Source organism: Chamaea fasciata, unplaced genomic scaffold, assembly GCF_029207755.1.
Source record: "Chamaea fasciata isolate MVZ Bird 193981 ecotype frontalis unplaced genomic scaffold, bChaFas1.0.hap1 SCAF_3, whole genome shotgun sequence".
NCBI lineage: Eukaryota > Metazoa > Chordata > Aves > Passeriformes > Sylviidae > Chamaea > Chamaea fasciata.
Genome location: NW_027094088.1, coordinates 47447563 through 47462046, shown reverse-complemented (window position 1 = coordinate 47462046; position 14484 = coordinate 47447563). Strand labels below are relative to the sequence as shown.

Here is a 14484-nt window from a genome sequence, read left to right as displayed (position 1 = left end):
GAATAAGAGACAGTATTGTTGAGAAGTTTGTGTTAGAACTGGATCTGAAACAATAAAAACATCAAAAGAAATGGTTTATGCACTAACAGAGCCTCAAGATGTTGTAACTAAACCCTGTTAGGGCTATAACCTAGACAAAATCCCTAAGGTACAAAGAGGAGTGTGAGCAGGAAAAAAAAAGGCGACTCTTGGTCAAGGCATTTTGTTGCTGTCCCGATTAGAGCAGATATGTTTCCAAGAAGTCTGGACTGCTTTCCCTGTGAAGACAGTTGAGCAGAGGAATTTGTACCACGGACACTCCCATAACAGTGGCAGCACCTGCCCAAACAAGCAGGTCTTGGCTGCAAAACCCCAGGCATTTAGAAACTCTTGCAGGTATTTGTACAGCTTAAGTTTTACTTCGCTCAGGTTTTCCATACCCTAGTAAATTAATTTAGTTGGAGTGCCTACCAGCAAGCTGAGTCATACGGTTTACACAAAGACATTTGCAAAGACGGGTGTTTCGTGATTTGTTCGTGGAGCTTTGCATTTGTAATTTACATTTGCTGGAGAGAAGAGGAGACAAGACTGAACACGTTCCCTTCCTACAGCAAACCCCTTGGCTTGTTGCAGGCAGGCCGGCGGCTCGCAGTGTGCTTGTTCCCTGGGATGGCAGCAACGACAAAGCAGAACTGAAAGTGCTTAGCAGCAAATTATTAACTGAAGTGGTTTGACTTCAGTAGCTGTTCCCCAGTCTAAAGCTTTGACTGCCATGTGGTTTAGATTGAAATCGAGAATTGTTGTTGCTCACAGCAGTACTGTGATGTTGAGAGGCAACAAGGTTTCTGGACTTGCAGGTCTCATTTACTAGTTGTTTGTGAGTTTTATGTTTCTTTTGTACCTCTGCTACTGCCTTTCTCTTTGTAGGTTTTGTGCAGCTGGTTGGGGTTTGTTATAGTTTTGCTGATTGTATTTTATTCCAGGTATTTTGTCCATCTCCAGGATGAAGTCTGGCTCAACACTTCTTACCTTGAGGATTACAGTGTACAGGCTGCTTTGGTCTTTCTCTTACTACAAATTTCCTAGCTGTCAACATTTCCTTTATCACTTCTAGTCTTGTGCTTTGTTATGTCATTGCCCATAATATTTCATTTTGCGTTCTGGTTTTTGGTGGGTTGGTTTTTGTCTGTTCCTGTTCAATGTACACGCTTATTTAGAAGTTTATTGGGAAGACTTAGTTACATGAAGTAGGTGTCATGATGAAGCCCCAGGTTTCTGCAGCACGACAGTAACAGATGGCCTTTATATTGACCTTAAATTAACTGGGCTTAGTGTGGCGCTTGCTTCCTCTAGCTGCCCTTCAATGTGTTGTGGCTTAACCTCAGCACAGCCATTCACTCATTCCCCTGTCCTGGTGAAATGGGGGAGCCAATCAGAGGAGTAAAAGTGGAAAGATTCATGGGTTGAGGTAAAGACTGTTTAGTAAGTAAAGCATAAGCTGTGCACACAAGCAAAGCTAAACAAGGAATTCTTTCACTCCTTCCCATGGGCAGGCAGGTGTTCAGCCAGGAAAGCAGGGCTCCATCGTGTGTAACAGTGACTTGGGAAGACAAATACCATCACTCCTAGTGTCCCCACCCTCTTCCTCCTTCTTCTCCCAGCTATGTGTGTTGAGCATGATGCCATATGGTATGGTACATCCCTTGCATCGGTTGAGGTTAGTTGTCCCAGCTGTGTCCCCTTCCAATTTCTTGTGCACTCCCAGTCCCTTTGCTGGTGGGATGCACAAAAGGCCTTGACTCGGTGTAAGCACAGCTCAGCAATACCAAAAATGTCCCTGAATTATCAACATTGTCTCCAGCACAAATCCAGAACGGAGGCCTATACTAGCCACTGTGAGGAAAATCAACTCTATCCCAGCCAAAACCAGCACATTCTCCACTCTTCATTTACGTCATTCTCAGGTACCACCTCATTGTTTGCCACCGCCATTCTCATGCCTTGGTACAATTCACAGATAGTATTTTCCCTGGCCTGTGGATTATGCCTGTAAAATGTTCATAAATGTCCACTGAGTTTATTCAGGACAGGAGAGGTGGAGTGGTGTGTGGAATTATTGGGCACCAAAGCCGGTCAAATCCGTTTGCTGCTGCCCTTGGAACTGCTGTTTGTTTTTCAGTGCTTTATGTGGTTCCTGCTGTAGCCATTCCTCTGACATGCAACCCAAGTCATGGGTTACAATGATTTAAACCTGTATCCATTACAATCTCTGACCTTTGTCCCTTTGAGCCAGACCATAACACTGGACATTCCTTCTCTTGATCCTAGCCTGGCTAGGATTTATCCACAGACTGTAGTCCCGTATGGCTATGCCTGCTCCGAGCGGAGCTTTTATCTTGGAGCCACGGTAACTTTGGGGTTATAGGTGCTTTGGCATAGGCCTGTCCGCTGTCACAGTTGCTTTGAGGTGCCGCTGCTCCAGTGCGGCCTTACCCACAGCCACAGCCCCTTCAGGAATAAACCTGCTCCATCATAGCCTTACTTACAGCTGCAGTCCTTCCAGGGGAATACCTGCTCTCTTGTAGGATTATCTGTGGCCACACACTTTGAGGAGCTCCAGCATGGACTTATCCACAGCCAGTGATGTGTCAGTATCTGCCTGCCGCAGCACAGACTCACCCTGGGCCTCCATCCCTTCAGAGGTATTCCTGCTGCTGCCCCGACATAGCCAGAGCCACAGCTGCTCCCACATGGATCCATCCACGGGTCAGGTGCCTTTGACTGAAGCTCACACTGCAGTGCCAGCCAGCCCAGGCCAGCAGCACAGACACCCAGCGAGTCCCTGGCCGCCTGCCAGCCCCAGCACATCGCCGCTGCTGTTATCACAATGTTCCCAGGCACAGCACAGGGAGGTGATAAAGCAGCACAGCAGCAGCCAGAGCAAAAACCAGCCACTAATGAGCGCTAGACTCTAATGTACGGTCAGGCAAGCAAGGCTCCTGACAAGCACCTGCCAATTAATAGCTAATCAGCAATTACAGCTATAAATTCAATCTAGCACATTCCGGTCAAACCTGTTGTTGTCTTGAATCCTGCAATACCCATGTTGGGCACCCAGGATTGTTGTGGCTTAACCCGAGCTGGCTACTAAGTCCCACAGAGCCACTTATTCACTCCCCTACAGTGGGATGGTAAAGAGAATCTGAAGCAGTACAGGTGAGCCATTACTCCCTTAATGTCCTAGCTTTGCCTACTTCATCAGGATATTGCTGTAACTTCTGGCCAACTCTTGTGCTGCTAGATTGCCTGCATAAGTTTACTGTTTAGTGCTAATAGCAAAGGGGCAGGGTTTTGAATGGACCTCTGAACAAAAGCAGTTATTCGTTGCTGAGGCCTCTGCTTTGCTTCATATGTGTTTGAAAGACAAGTTACAAAAATTCAAACCACGCTGGTCTTTTTAATACCACAATTAGATTACCTGTGACTGCAGTACTCCTTTAATAGTAAAACATGGCCATTAGTGGATTGGGTGGGGGGGAAAGAAGGTGCATGAGGGAGTGCAAAGCTGTACAGGCTTTGCTGGAATGAAGTGCATGTGCTACTTGTACACACTACGTCACTGAAAAACTATGGGTGGCTCTTGGAGTGCAAGACGGCCCTGCACTTGTGCTTCGTTTGTTTCTGCAAGGCTAGTTCTGTGCATCCCTCTTAAAGTCAAGTGTGACCCAAAGTGTGGTGGAGAAAAAGGCAGAAGTTTCAAGTGGAACTTGGGAAGAAGTCTGTTGTATTTGCTGCTTCAGGAGCTACTTCAAGAATAAGCAAGGAGAAAATGTTACGCGGGAGAATAATTTGTAAGGCTTTGCTGCAGCGCTCTTAATTCTCCAGTGAATGGTTGTAGACAATGATTGCAGATGATTTGCTTGGAACAGTGGTGGCAGCTTTCTTTGCAGATTCCTCTGGCTTAAGTTATCTGTAGTGACTGAAGGACGGATGTTTGCTGAGGTGCGAATGCTTTGTCTGTAAGCAGCAGTGTCATTTTTTTCTCTGCAGACATTCTTGGTACTAAGTTTGTTCATCGTTCGGCAGTTGGCCTTTTGTTTGGAAAGGACCCTCAGTCTGTGATGGGATAACCACATGTTGCAAAACAACCCAACAAGGCAAAGCCGAGTTGTGCATGGCCACCCTGTGCTAGCCTGAAAGTGGGGGGATGCCCCTGGGCTGCAGGGAGCAGCAATCAGGCCCAGGGACTGCGCAAGCCGATCTTAGCAGGAGGCTGCTGTGGTCCCGCGGCGCCTCCACTGTCCTCTCCTGGGGAAAATCTCTGTCCTTCCTGCTTTGAACAAAGAAAGGAGCATTTTACAGCTGCTTGATGGATCCTCAGAATTCAGATTTGTTGCCCTTTAGATTTAAGAATCACTGAAAATCGCGTTAAGGACTTTTCTTCTGTTTGGCCTGTGTGCCAAAGCAAGCCCCACCTTCTACCCCAATTGTTGATGGTGTGGCAGGAGCCCACTTGTGCGTTTTCAGCAGAACAGCTGAGCTTTGCAAAAACTGGCTGGAGCTCTGCAGCTGGGCTGGAGCCTGGCCCAGCAGCGGGAGCTGTTAATGGCATGATTGAAGCCTTTAATTTAACCCCTTTCCAGCAGTTGTGCTGACTAGTGTTGGAGCTGTCAGATGTCACTGTCGCACCATTACCCTTCAAAGCAAAGCATGCAGCAGTAATCCCACAGAGCAAGGCTCCTATTTGCTGCATCTCCAGTTGGGGCTGTTCCTGTTAACTGTTACATCTATGGCATATGAATTTCTGTCCCAATCTTACTTTAAATGTAAATAGAAAATGGAGAATATTTCTATCAATAGTTGTGTAGATAAAGATTTTTATCATGAATGTGTAGAAGGCAATAATTCTTAATATTCTCAAATAGGGATATTGCAAATCTTCTGTGTAAATAACCAAATTGTCCCCAGATAGCCTAATGACTTTCAGTAATAGTTTTTCCCTCTGATGGGAACACTCTTCCATGATGACTTAGAGCAGCAGAGTTGATCTGAAAATTAGTTTTGTAATAATGATCATGTGATGACCAGTGATTAAGATTTAGGTAAGGTTCTGGCCCAAAGCATCCATCAAATACAGGCTTCAATTTCAAAGGTAAAGAGAGAACAGCTAATTTAAGAGCTCTTTTATCAAAGGTAGTTTTTATAACAGGAAGAATGAGTAAGTACAGACTAGCAATTTGTGGTTTAGTCCTTTTTTTGCATTAATATGATTAATTTGTTTTCAGTTGTTTTGTTCAAGAAATTAATTTCTCCTCTCACTTTGTAGGAGACTTTGAAGTTAACATCCAGCTATCAACATTTGTCTCTCTCTCCTCACCCACTCACATTCCTGGGGTGCGTTTATACAGGTTGAGAGCAAGAAGTGCAGTGCCCAGCTCTAGGGAATGGATTCATATTATGAGTCTTAACTTTCAGGTGTTCAGTTTCACATATCAACCTACTAACCAGAACCAGTTTGATTTCAAGTTAAACATTTATTCTGCTTTTTTAAATGGTTGTAAAAACCCATATTTTAAAAATGTATATCTATTATAAAACTTTTCCCAGTATGACCAGTTTCTTTCCTGCTTCAAGTGCCTTCTTAAAAAGGATCTTGAAATCAACTTTCTTCAAAATGAGTTTATTGTAATAAAGAAATGTCATCAGAGTTAGTTCCCAATATGCTGACAGGAGTTTGTCTGATAGAAATTTTTTTTCAAAACTTTCTCATTTGTATTCCTGCTATTTCCATTGTCCGAGTGGCTGAAATGGGGGTCAGACCCCACCAGCCGTACATGTTTATAAGTCCTGAAATATGCAGCACATGTCATGTTGTTACAGCTTTTCAACTCTGGTCCTCTCATGAAATAACATAGAAATCACTAAGGGAGAGCTGAAGTGAATCTAAAAACTTAAAGTGATAGTGCAAATCAGCAGAAAGGGCTTACCCAGTCCCAACCACAAAGACTGGATGGCTTGAGAGCTTGGGCTGCAAGGCTTACTGCCAACAAAGACCTGAGTTCAGGATGTCTGCTTTTTTGAGCTAGCAGCTGTTGATGTTTTTAACCTCTGAAAGAGGAAAATAGAGGTACAGTGTTACTGTCAGCTGGAAAGCAAGTATCTATTTTGCCCAAATGTTTATAATTTTGATGTTATTATTTTTGCACAAAAAGATGCAACAGTAGGCTGTTTGAATTTCTTCCTGGAAAAATGAAAAAACCAGTAAATGTGCATGTGGGCAGAGCCTCATGATAAGACTACTTGCCAGGGATAGTGTGACTCGCTCTGACTCAGCACAACTCTCTATTACATGGTTCTGTTGCTTCTTTTTCTTGGTGGGGTTGGTTTGGGTTTTTTTGTTTGGGTTTTTTTTTTCTGTGTTTTTAGGGAGAGTTTGTATTTTTTTGTGGTTTGGGGTTTATTTTGTTTTGTTTTACTGGATTCTTTCACTTCTCTAAAAAGTTCAAAGTTAAATCCATTTCCTGAACAATAATACTAAAACTTTCAGAAATTCTGTGCTGGGTGTGAGAAAGTCTTAAATCTGTTTTCTTGAATTAAATAAGGCCTTTAGTCATGCTCTGAAAAGTTCAATTTCATGTCTAAAAAAAACTCACAGAGCAGGTATATGCACATCTATACATACAGACTTTTCAAAACTGGAAATGTGGATGTAGGTGCAGGTTTTTCTTGAGTATTATGAAGGAAGAAGTCAGGAGCTCTGAACAGCATGACCTGATAGCAGCCACAGGCAGCCCAAAGATCAGCAGTTGTAGAAAAAAATGGTTGTGCCAGATTTCTTCCACTGCCCACAGTGCTGTTGAGTTCTGAATTTTCGGTTTGCCTTCTACAGCTAGAGAATCTAACAGAAAGAGTTGGATCTTTTTCATATGCACTTGGGTTTGGGTTTGAGTCTCTGCAATGTGAGGTGTCTCAAGTGAAAAAAACCAGAGAGAGCTGTCTAATTCTACTGTGCATTGCAGTGACCGTATGATGAAGGTTCCTGACACAAAATGCCTTTCTGCTTATCAGTTTGTCATAAATTAGAATAGAAAAAAAGGGGAAAAAAAAGTGGGGAGGTTTAAAACTAAAATACCCTTTGGTTTCCACTACATAACCTGTATTTTTTTTTTTTTAAATCTGTCTCCTTTTTAACAAAGTATAGCAAATCACTGCTTTCCCAGAATGAAATTAATGCAAAATGTTGGCATTTTTTCCCCGTGGAATGTGGGAGTTCCTGATACTCCATACATCTGTGGTGAAAAACCATTTGTAGGTCTCTTAATGAGCAGTGGTTTCTCTTGATTTACCTCCTTCTCAGTTTTACCAGGGTTTTTAAGTAACTCAAAATCGACTTTGTTTCTGATCTTCTTTTTAAATTATTGTTTGGTACAACATAAAGTCTTAGCTGTCACAGTGATGATGTGAATGGGGGCACTTGCAAAAGGTCATCAATATTCCGGTAACAATCCATTTTATAAGAATCCCTGAGCCTTGAGCAAACTGATTAATCCAGCACAAAAACTTCCATTCATTTTCAGTATAGATCATCTGAAATTCCATGTGCTCGAGATGCGGATGTTGGCATGTAGGTTCACAAGTACAGTATCAATGTAAATATGACAGTGGACCTCTGTTTCCATGGTGTGTCTGAAAGGACTTATAGCATGGATGTAGAAGTTTTCCTGGAGGCATTGCTCTAAGTCTGAGCTTCCCCTGCTCTTTCCTTGCCACTTCGCAAAAAGAAAATACATTTTTTGTTGTTCTTGGAAACACTGAAGAGAAATTGAGAAAATGGCAAATAATAGAAATATAGTACAGCTTTGTGTACATGAAAATGAAGAATTGGTAGGATCTGAGAAGTGTTATATAGAGGGAAATGGAGAACATCATTGACCCTTAGGAATAGGTGACCTGAACATGAAGAGCGCATAAAAACAAATTGGGACCATTGGTATTAAGAGAGAGGCTTGCCATATTCAGGCATGGCTTTTATGGCAAGGAGCTCCTCATGGTTGTTTTCTCATCTTATCAGTGAGTGCTTCATTTCGTAACCACTCGAAATTCCTAGCCCCACAGTTAGAGAAAGCAGGCTGCAGGGTGGTGGTTATGGGGACATGTGGCTCATGGAGGTGCTGCTTTCCTCATTTACTGTGGGTATTTGTTCAGGAAGTGGCTGAGGCCAAGGCAGAGCACACTGCCATTAGCCATCCTCGCCAGAGGGCCAGCACCTGGGCAAGGAATCTGCACTTGGCTGACCAGACTGTTCCTACCCCAAAGTACCCTGTAGCAAACTGTTATTTGCTTGTTTGTTTATTCATTTATTTTCTCTCTTCCTTTTGTTGTGCTTTTCCCACAGGACAAAATGGTCTCACTGGGGGAAGTGGTGGCTCTTCCCCAGGCCCATTGTCAGCTCTTGAGCAAGAAGGGCCCCATTTGGGCAGTATCCAGTTGGGCTTTACCTCATACCTCCCTTGTCTGTGTCACATCCTGAGTCCTCTGGCTTCACATTTAAACCATTCTTGATGTGGTTTGTTTAGGTTTTTTTTTCATTGCACTGAAATATTACAGCTCTTTCTGATGCCAAAACCACTCTCTCTATCTTAAAGTCCTCCCTGGAAACCCATGTCTTTCACTGTTTTCCAACAATATTTCACAAAGGTTCTTTTTGGCCTTACCTGTACAATAGAAGTCAGTAAATGTAAGGATTTTTAGGCAAAGCTGGCAGGTCTTACTCATCCTTTTTATACCAGCAAGAGCTCTACTACAGAGGCAGTTCCTGCCAGCAGCAAGAATACTTTAGTATTGTACCATTTGAGTAACAAGTGTAAAATGCATCAATCAATGACCTGCTGTGTCTCAATCACGTATTGGCCTTTATATTAATATGGTTTTAGCACAAAGATAGCTGCCATAGTTCTGGGCTTGCTTCATCTAGTTTGGAAAATTGATCAGAAGGTATTTGATTTCCCATCAGCAGAATGCTGTGTTCCCATATCGACTTTCCTTTCTCTGAAGCCCATTTCTGTTGAGGGTTTTTTTTGTGTTTGTGCCATAATTTTTCTGGACTCTGCTTCTGTTTGTTACAAGGGAATTTATGTCTTAGCACTGCCTCACTTTTTATTGTTACAGGGCTTTTCAAAAGCTGCAGTTTCTCTATAATTGTGAATGAATTATGTTTTTCGTAATCATTGTGAAATGTTTTTCAGCCCTGTGGGTCCCAGCCTTAGTGTTGAGATGGGTGAAAAAAAGCCCCTTCTGCTTTCATTGTTGGCAGAGTGGAGAGAGGGGGCCCAGTGTTTGCCCTGAGATGTTTTAGGTTTTATAGATTCTGGTGTTTGCATCAAGCTGAGAGGCAGGATATTCCTTCCCTCTCCAGTACTAAAAGCAGACATGCGAGTGCTGTAACACTGAGTTCTTTCTGAAGCTGCATTTCATCTGTAGTTAAGCTAAGTGTTTACCAATGTCTGCACTTTTGTATGAGGCATTGAGACACTTGGACTTGTGTTTCATGCTTAGAAGTATTTATTGTTTGATTTTTTTTTTTTTTTTACCATCTCTCCTGCTTAACTCATTTCCTTGATCCAGAGTTTTGCTGCTGCAGGATGCTCTCATTTAGCATGCGTCAGCTCAGGCTCTGATGTGCAAGAGCAGTGGTGCAGAAAAACCTTCTTTCTTCACTGTAACAGCTAAGGGGATGATCCGGAGGTTGTGGTTTGAAACTCAAAGTGGGACTTTAACTAATCTGCACCACTGGAAACTCACTGAATTTTTAGTTCCCTCCAACACTTGCCGAGGTGTTCAACACAGGAATAGGTCTTTTTTGTTTCTTCATTCCAACCTGTGGCTCATATCTAGTGACTCGTAGGCAATTTCCATTACATACCTGCATACCTGTGCTGTCTCTTTACGGGGGCTTCCCTGCTTCTTTCCCAGCACCTCTGCAGAGGCTGAGATATAGAGTGTGGTAGAGGGCTCCAGGCAGAATTATTGCTCTCAAAGTAAATCACACCCTTACAAGCCTTCAGTGCTCTGCTGTCTTTCAGATACGTCTTTGTTTAATCATTTTAGAAGCTAGACTGGAACATGCAATGCGTTTTCAGAGCAGAGAGAAAACGTTTGGGGAAAGATGGGCAGAATTCTCTCACAGAAGTTTTCTGCTGTATATGCTTTATTTACACCTGCTGAAATGGTTTCATAAAATTACTTATACATCTATGAGATTTTTAGTCATCTCCTTTTTACTGGTTATGTCGCTGTTTTATCCAAGCACTCATCCGGGTCTCACTTTGCACACTTTCTGTCTGCACAGTGAGATTAATCCTGTCTTGGGATCTGCAGAGGAGTGCTTAAATTTATGATTCAAATGGATACAGCTCCTGTGGCAGAAATTGTGAAAAGGTTCATGAATTTTTAATTAGAAGGGATTAATTCAATGAATATAATTTCCTAAACTAAGTTGAGGTGTGGAGCATAGATGTGGCTTAATGTTTAAGTAATTAAAATATGCACATTCCCCCTAGAATGTGCGAACCATACCCTGGATAACCAAGTTTCCTTTCAGATGCTCTTGTCTGCTCTGCTTGTGTATTTCAGGAGCAGACCAGCAATGCCTTCAGATAGGCTGTGATACACCTCTTATCTGTTACATTACATACAGAACAAGTGAACTGAAGTTGTCATGGAAGGAAAAGTCCCTCATGAATTCAAAACCTGCCATTCCAGTCAGGAAATGGTTTTTCAGCTTCTTTCCCATGTATTTTGTGCTTTGTACTTTCTTCCCAGTTGCGTTTTTCAGACTTAGCTCATAAATGGTAAAAAGATTTTTACGAGGAAAGTAGTATATAAAACCAAAATCACAATATTTAGAAGCCTGCAGTAATTTGAAAAGAAAATGTATGCAAATGATCACATAAATTCAATGTATAAAGTAGGCAGGAAAAGCTACCTATGAAGGAAGCTTCTTTCTTGATCCCTAAAGGCAAACAACTTAAGGTTTGAAGCACAAGCTACAAATCCTGCTTGTTAAGCTTACTACACATGTTTTCTTCCAAAACAAGAGATTTATAAAAAGCATTTCCCAACTGGCACTTCTACACCAGGGCTCCCAAGGTTACCAGTGCAGCTCTGCAGTCGATCTCTGTGGCATTCACAGTGCAGAAGGGTTGGTGATCCTGGGCTGTGTGATACCTGACATCCATCCCTTCCTGCAGCTGCTGGATCAGAGCTTCTGCCAGGACCTCAGGGCCTTGTCCTGCATCCATCCTCTTGATAGTATTGGCTTTGGATGAAGGAGGAAAAAGGAAGGAAATAGGACTGCTAAGAAATGGCTTTAAAGGTGGGAGAATAAAATTCCTCTGCAAGCTGAGATTGTTTTAGATCAGGTGTAGGTGACTTGGTGAAGGAATCCCTACTTTAAATTCAGTGGGCTTACTCTACAGGATATTAGCATCACTAATTTTTAAAACTTCCCCCTGGGTTTATTATCAGTGTTTGAGGTTCTGTGCTGTGCTGACCTTGGACCTCAGGGGGAGCTGGACAAGCTGGTGTTAAGCTGGTGTTTGCCTCCCATCTAATGTGTTCCCTCGGGATTGGGTACAATTTATGGACATCCAGTTCCTCCAGAATCTTCAGATCTTAGTTGCTGGTTTTAATAGTGTATTGGACAAGTTCAGTATGGACCAACAGTTTCCGGGTACAGGACAGGTGCCCTGCCTAGGGCCCCTTAAATCCAGAAGCCATGTATGTAAATCAGTCACCTTTGGGAAGCACTGGATTTAATAGTGTAGCTTAAGGAGTCTGCACTTGTTCAGGTACTTTCTCAGATTATGGGGTTTCTTCAGAGCACTGTGTTGCATGTAGGTAATTCAGATTTTCTGGTGCATCTCAGACAAGCTTTACGGGCACATGTGGAGGGCAGTTTTCTGGGGCAGCAAGGCTGCGCACACAGAAGATACCTATTGCTCTGATGCCTGCTTTGTCTAGACAAGAGCTCTGGAAATGCAGGCGAGGGATGTCTCTTACTGCAGCCACTGTTTCTATAAGCCCAGGCTGTTCTTGGTTTCATTTTTAAGTTTTGACTCAGAAGGATGAAAGATGTACTTTAATGAAAATAACCTTTAAAAATATTTTCTGAAAAGATCGTATAGCGCGCTAGAGAACATGCCAACAGTACAACATTTGCTCAACCTTCTAGAATTAGCCTTCGGTAAAAAGGGCCCTGATCCCAATGGATTAAAGTCAACACAACCTGTGGATTTTAAAGTGGGGTTTAATGTGAGATTTAATGGATTTTAACCAAAATAAATAGAATTGCTGGAGGCTGATGAAAGTTCTGTGATCTCTGATACAGATCTAAGCCAGAAGTTTAGTTGAGAGTACTATTTCCCCAAGTATTTTCTTTTGGTTTCTTGTATTAATAGCAATAGAAAAAAATACCATTCTTCTGGAAAGGCAGGTAGGAATATTAATCACAACAATGCAGGATTATCAGGTGTTTGGCATTCCAGCATTGTGAAGTAGTGCTCTAGAGGAGGGAGAGGAACCTTGTCTTTGCTTCTGCCCTCCACAGTCGTCTTGGTCCTATAAAACAGCTTCTGTTCTAACAGAGTGAGCTTGACAGCAAATGAGGAAAAAAAGTAAATACAGACAGATTTTTTAGGATTTAATTACATGGGCTGCAACTCACTGTTCAGCTGAGTAGTTTTAAGCTGAAAGTAGGAACTTTTCATCTAATTGTAGTCTCAGGCTTCAACTTCACACGCAACTGCTCAACCACAAGACTTGTCATGGGAGGCCAGGCAGCATCTTATAAATGGTAATTTACAAAAAACTCATATATTTAAAAAATAAAAAAACTAGAACACTTGCAGCAAAGCAGCTTTTTAAGACAACCGAAAAATCATCAGGAACTTGGGATCTAATGGCCTGTTGGGGACATGGTGGGTTCTCCTGACTGGCATACTGAAACGGTAACATAAAACTGATAAAATGTTCCTTTACTCATCAGTGCAGCAGAGTATGGACAAATTAGGTGCTCATGAATGGCAAGTGCTGGGACGGTTGAGCTTGTCTTTCTCTCCCTCCTTGCAAAGAGCTAGGCAGGGATTGGACAGTGTCTGAGGAAGATTGGCAGCAATGTGCCTGCAGCCTCTTCCAGGTGCAATATTCAGATTCCATTTTGACAGAACTAATGCAGAAAGAGAGGAATACCTGGTGCCAAATAGCTAGTTTCATTTCTCTGATCTGTGAACGGCTCTGGAATTTCCCTGGGCTTGGTCCAGCTTCTGCTTGACTAGAGGACTCATGTTGGATTTGTCTTTTCATGATTGTCTTTTCATGTCCACTTTTACTCAAGGACTTCATTTCCCTTTTTGTGCTACAAAATCAACAAAAGCAGATACGCAGACAATGCACGGTCTGGCAAAATCCCCCGGCAGGGCAGTGACCCGGTGTCAGCCTTGCACAGGAACAAGGACATGGCCATGAGCCATCCTGTGCCCTTCCTGGCTGCTGTGGCCAGCAGTGCGAGCTGACTCAGTTGTGTGATGGCAGAGCAGGCGTCTTTCTACTCCACATCTTGCAGACTTCCTGAGTAGGTTAATCCAACACCACCTCATGGCAGTCAGTAGTAATTTCCTGTTTAGTATTAAAAGGCAGCATTTCCATAAAATTGTGTCTGGTTTTCTTTTCTTTTTTTTTTTTTTTTTTTCCTTTTTTTCTTTTTTTTTAAAATTAAATCCCAAGAATATTTCGTCACTCTTTGTGTAAACAAAGGGCATAGGAAGTACAATTTCACAGAGATAAGAGTTTTACGTGTAGGCTGAGGAATGCATGAACAAGAAGTCCTTCAGTACTGAGAAACAAATTCATGTCCTTTTTTTTTATTTTCTTGAAGGGTGTAAACCACTGCTTACCCAGCTGTGATGAGTAAGTTATGGAATTCACTTTGCAATAACTTCACGAGGGCTAGGGCTGGCTGAGAATAAAGTAGGAATAAGTAGCTTACCCCATGATTTCACGTGAACATCAACCAACAAAGTGTAGTTCTCAGTCCTGATGACTGTATTATCTTCCTCCATTCTAACTGGAGTTTTCCCACTGATTTCAGCTAGACATGTTAATAGTATGTGCCTTTTAAGCAGTTGGCTTGCAGTCTTCAATTAGATATCACCAGTGGGACTCCCTCATCTAACTTGAGGTAGCTGAAACCCGTCAGGCAAGTTGTTCTGTAAAAGTTTCTGTGTCTCCCCATCAGCTGCAAAGGGAGCCTGGATGACTGAGTTCTGGAGTAGATGGTTATATCCTAGATCTTTATAGAAAAGTGGTTTGAGCTCCATACTGTTGGCAAGTTTCTGCGTGAGAAACTGGTCTTGATGAAAGGTATCTGCATTCCTCTCAGTATTTTTTCCTCCAAGAATGTTCTTTTAATGCCAATTTTTTCCTGAAGGTAGTTTCTTGGAAATTGCA

General features: G+C 42.4%; 1 protein-coding gene across 4 annotated transcripts in view; it reads left to right on the top strand.

The window, feature by feature from the left end:
* Positions 1-14484, top strand: part of LOC136286846 (SAM and SH3 domain-containing protein 1-like) — a 532287-nt gene that overhangs the window by 455661 nt on the left and 62142 nt on the right. The window lies entirely within an intron of this gene.